Source organism: Papaver somniferum, unplaced genomic scaffold, assembly GCF_003573695.1.
Source record: "Papaver somniferum cultivar HN1 unplaced genomic scaffold, ASM357369v1 unplaced-scaffold_117, whole genome shotgun sequence".
Lineage (NCBI taxonomy): Eukaryota > Viridiplantae > Streptophyta > Magnoliopsida > Ranunculales > Papaveraceae > Papaver > Papaver somniferum.
The window spans coordinates 8,093,698-8,098,958 of NW_020620714.1; the positions used below are offsets into that span (position 1 = coordinate 8,093,698).

At 37.0% G+C, this 5,261-nt stretch overlaps 2 long non-coding RNA genes across 7 annotated transcripts; one reads left to right on the forward strand and one right to left on the reverse strand.

The window, feature by feature from the left end:
* Positions 1-222: 222 nt before the first annotated feature.
* LOC113330035 lies at positions 223-4,066 on the forward strand. Of its 6 annotated transcripts, none has more exons than XR_003350078.1 (7): positions 223-1,255; positions 1,505-1,630; positions 1,892-2,106; positions 2,212-2,343; positions 2,654-2,902; positions 3,299-3,566; positions 3,704-4,066. It is a non-coding gene; the product is annotated as an uncharacterized LOC113330035 (long non-coding RNA). The 6 variants fall into 6 exon arrangements; XR_003350080.1 differs by having other exon boundaries at positions 1,892-2,080; XR_003350077.1 differs by having other exon boundaries at positions 1,892-2,343.
* A 235-nt stretch (positions 4,067-4,301) lies between these two features.
* LOC113330036 lies at positions 4,302-4,899 on the reverse strand. The gene is made up of 2 exons (XR_003350083.1): positions 4,713-4,899; positions 4,302-4,597 (listed from the first exon to the last, which is right to left on the reverse strand). It is a non-coding gene; the product is annotated as an uncharacterized LOC113330036 (long non-coding RNA).
* Positions 4,900-5,261: the final 362 nt, after the last annotated feature.

Genomic DNA, 5,261 nt, shown 5'->3' on the forward strand with positions numbered 1-5,261 from the left:
AACCTTTTTTATCTTCATTCAGTATGTCTTGGAAGATTTTGGTATGCCCAAAATTATAGTTCAAAAAAAAAGTTACTTGACTAACGAGACTCATTCGTGAAACAAAACCCGAGCCCGTAACTGGACTTGTATCATATAGCCCATCATCCATCTCAGGACCAAATCCCAACAATAAAATGCGTAGAGAAATTGGAAGAGTTCATGTTCTAAAACCTAATTTTCTTTCTGCGCCTCACTCCAGCTGAAGAAGAAGGCATCTTATAACGGCTATACTCTAAAATCATTTACTCAAAAGGTATCACTGAAATCAACAGCTCTATATGTAATTGTGTTTGCAAGATTTAGATTGCCTTAATTTTGAATTGTTAAATTGCAACTGGATTTACTCCTATCAGATCAGATGTGATTCATTAGAAGTTGATGTTCGATGCTGTTGAAATGGATTTTTCATATTATTCGTTGTTAGATTATTCTGTGCAGTTGTTTGGTTATGGTTATGGTTTGGTTTGGCTCTGGTTTTACAATAGCTGGTTTCTTAGTTATCAGAACCCATACACTAAAGAATACAAAAGTAAATTGGCTCCTTAATCTGGGTTTATTAGCCAGCGATGGACTTTTAAAACTTACCCTAGCAGTTGGATCCAGGTGCATGTTTAATTTGATGTTTGTTAACTACTGCGAAGGTTATCGCAGCAATCGGGCAATTCTGCATATGTGCAGTTGTTGCTGGGAGTATACTAGAGATCATTGTAGTTTATGCAATTCAGTAATTCTCCAACTCAAGGTCATTTTTAGAGTACACCGTCTCCTCCATATAATTAGGGGTCGGAATTGACAATCTTCTGGTTCTTTCTGGTTGGAGGGATTCCCATATGCTCTTGGTGACAATGGCAATTGGCTCCCTTCTGGTTCTTTCTGATTGGAGGGATTCCCATATGTTCCCAGTGACAATGGCAATTGGCTCCCTTCTGGTTCTTTCTGATTGGAGGGATTCCCATATGCTCCCAGTGACAATGGCAATTGGTTCCCATCGCTTGACTCAGCAGGCTGGTTATTAATTTGATAGATTTTGTTGGTGTTAATTGTGCTATTGGGACGTTTTTTCCAAAGAGTCACCAAGAGAATTACGGTGATTGAGGAATTGGCTGGAGTAGATGTATTTAGCAAGGACCTTCTACAACCTACTGATTTATCATTCTCCCTGTTGAGTTCCCAGTGCTGATTCTCCTAGTATGCTAAAGCTAAACGTCTTAAGGTGATTCTTTAATTTCTGTGGGTTATGTTTGATTCTTTATTTTGTAATTTTATCAAATACTTTTTTTCAAGTTTTTGGAGATTTGATAGAGTTCATTCGATTCTGGATTAATTTCTACGATAATTTGATAAACCCTGTTTTGATTTTTTGAACATGCTGAATTGTCACTTGAAGCATGTTCTTGCTAACACAACTAGGGGTTAAGGGTTTTCTTGCAAATAAAGGGTTTTAATTGTTGTTTTCATATAGATGTTCGAAAGGAATCCATGCAAGGCAGGATCGCTATTTTGATCTGTGATAAATTGTGGTGATAGAATTGATAGTGCATTGAAAGACGTGGCTGGTACTCCCCATGCCAGGGGTTATCCTTAAAAGGTACTTGTCCATGTGTTATTCGTCAAACAAAACCCGAACCCTTAACTGGCCTTCTCAGGACCAACAATAAAATGTCATAAAGTGTAAAGAAACAGTAGGAGTTCTGTTCTGAAACCTAAACTGCTCTATATGTAAGTGTGCTTGCAAGATTTCGATGGCCCTCATTTTGAAGACTTGATTTCATAGATTGCGCCTTGATTTACTCTATCAGAGATGTGTGAAGGTTGTATTGATAATGTTGAAATGGATTATTATGTGCAGTTGTTTGGCTATGGTTTTATGTTAGAACCATCTACTAAAGAATACAAAATAAATGCTCTGCCTAACCTGGAATTGAAAAACAAAGATAAACAGCTTACACTTACCCAAGCTGGATGCATGTGCATTTTGAATTGGTACTTTTCTCTCCATGAGTTCGTGCTGAAAAGCTTTTTGGAGCTTGGATTGAATGTATGTTCGAAGATCAGCTTCTAATGGTTGGTTGTGCATAAAGCTCTCAATTGCTTTCCTTGGCTGAACCTAAGGAGAATGCTGTTGGCCTTGCTGGTTGTGGTCATATAACTGAAGCTTATTTTGGTCAGGTTGGAGGTGGTAGTTATGCTGGTGAGGTTGAAGGTTCAGGGTGATTCTTCTACAACCTACTGCTTTATCATTCTCCCTGTGTAGAGTTCCTAGTGGTGATTCTCCTTATGCTAAAAGCTAAATCCGTTCAGGTGATTCTTTAATAATTTTATTTCCGTAATTTTTGCGGGTTTTGTTTAATTCGTGATTTTGTAATTTTTCTCTTACTTGTTTTATCAAATAGTTTTTTGAGTTTTTGGAGATTCACTAGAGTTTATTTGATTCTGAATATACTTTCTATGATATCTTACCCTGATTTGATAAACCCTGCTTTGATTTCTTGAACATTTTCGCTAAATTGTCACTTGAAGCCTGTTCTTGCTAACACAACTTGGGTTCAATGGTTTTCAAGTTTTGGGGTTTTCGTTAAACATATGGTTTTAATTGTTGTTTTCGTTACAGATGTTAGCTAGGTGTGTTTTGTTCTGTAAATTGTGGTGACAGAGTTGATAGTGCAGCGAAAGACATGGCTGGTACTCTCCAAGGATTTAAGCTGCAAGTTGAAACAATGAAAAGTTAAGACAAAATGTAAAAAACAAGAAGCAGAAGGTTGTATTCGCTACTAGATCAGAATGCATGTGGGTTTGTGATAATGGAAGCTTTCTGAGAAGATCAAAGTTGACTATTTATAATGGGGAGAAACTGTTTCAGGTATGGCTCGTCCAGTAATTACCATTATAATAAATTTAGTTTGTTTAATGTCCGATCCACCTGACTTTTGTAACTGTTTAAATGCTCTGCTTATTTTTTACATGTTCGAGAGTTAATGATGGTTGGGTAACCTTCCTATCTTGATATATATATTCAAAACTTAAAACTTATAGTCTTGATGCGTTATCTAATAGAAAAACTGTAACCTGTAAATTTCTGAATTTTTTCCTCGTATTTCTTATACAAACTTTTTTTTTTTGTTTTCAAGACCACTTTTTATGAGACTCATTGTATTTCTGTCTGTATCAAAGGTTTTGTAACTTGTATCACTTCCTGGATGTTAGATAAATATTTGGACCTCAAATCTTATTATTGACTATGTATTTCTGTTTTCAGGAATGCGCTACATTATGCACTTTTGTAAATTAATTCAGTCACACACCATCTTCTCCATTGATTCAGTTTCAGTTAGTTTGTCTTCCCAGAGCGATGGCATTATGTTTGTGAAGGATGTTAGCTTGTGTCTTCTTAAAGATAAGCTTTTGGGTGATCAAGATTCATTTCCTGGTAATTGGAAGCACTTGGGCTTAATCAAGAATTAGCTTTACTCTTTGGCAAAAGCATGTTAAGTTGCTCGGTACAACAGTCAACATCTGCAGAACAGGTATTCTGCTACCCTTGCTCTGTGTCCTATGTAGTTTGGAGACCAAATGCCCATGAAACCATGTCCATTCGTCATTTTCTTTCACAAAACAAAATCTGGATTAAGTTACCTCCTCAAACTGGGTGATGTTGGTGCAGACAACCATTTCCGTCGAAGAAGCTTGATTTTAGTTTCTCACTGGAAATTTGAAAGCTTCACTCAATCATTTGGGGTTATTTATTTCCTACACTGACTGGTGGCTCAAGTTTTGAATGGCACAAAGGCCTCGGGATACTGGCTTTCAACATCAAAGCTCTCATCTCTTCTGGAGACAGTTCTCCTCCCTGAGAGTACTCTTTTCGGGTCATGGGTATTCAGTTTCCTCCCTGTGTTACATCATTTCTTGCAGTTGGCTTTGTGTTCATCCAACTTGTGTTGAAAAAACAAATGCTGAATTCAAATGAACTTTGAGATTGGACAAGATTTGATTTCAATTGCATTACTTGAACATTTCTATTTGATTCTATGAGCCCGATGCATGTATTTCTGTGAGTTCTTATCCCATGGTTTCTTCACAACCATACATGGGTTTGGGACTACAACAAATTGAAGACCTGCATCATATACCACTTTCAAAATGCATTATACAGAACTTCCACTTATACCAAACTATAAGTGGAAACATTGCTAGTTCATCCTAGGATCAAATATTGAATAAAACCTCAAATACACAACACCCGGTTCTCAGATGAAAGACATGAGAAAAAATGCACATTCATTTCATTATTCTAGAGTCCCCTTTTACAACTTTAAATTGAAACATAAATTTATAAACTTAGATAATTATACTTCAATTTGAACATTTAAATATATCAAACAAAAAATCAAAATCAGATGCAAAAAGCATAAAAAAAGAGTTTGCCCAGCAAATGAAGGCTGCTTGACTTCATGTATGTAAAAGGGGTTCGAGATCTCAGGATCCTAAGCGACGTCCTCTGCTCCACTTTTACAGTCACATTCTGAATCTCAACCCAGCATGTATTTTTTGTATTCTTCAGTGGAAGGGTTAAATACACATGCAACCCCCAAAATCAAAACTACCATAAAACCATAAGACAAATCTCAGTATTACAGTGACTAAACAATTCACCATCACAATCTAGATACCTGAAATTGCAATCCATCTCAGCAGCAGCAGACATCTCTCTGGTTGCGAACACTGATTTCTCTGATAAGCTTACAGAAATTGAAAGGCCTGATCTTAGGAAGTGCTTTTCATCTGTTTTTCCTCTGCATCTAATCTAAAACTTTTGGGAGGGGATGAAACGGAGTATGAGGCGCCTCTTTGAGTTTGAGATTGAGAAACCTATCTCCAATCTCTCTCTCTCTCTGCCTTTTTAATCTGTTTGACACGTTAGCCCTACAATCTGACACAACTACTACACGCCACCTCATAATTTACTGGAGGACTGACTTTTGGTATGGCAAATCCTCCCAGCACGGCACCCCACCCATTTTTTTCACTACCCTTTTTGAGTTGGTCCACGAAATCTGTGTGAATTTTATGCTCCAGCCAGGGGCACACAGGATATATTTCTTCACTGCTCCCTTCACGGACTTCGTTAACAATATAGGAAATTTTATGTCTACTGTTTGGCAAGGTGCTCGTAAAATCCGTTTTTTTTTAAAAAAAAAAAATTCATATCTTAACTGACT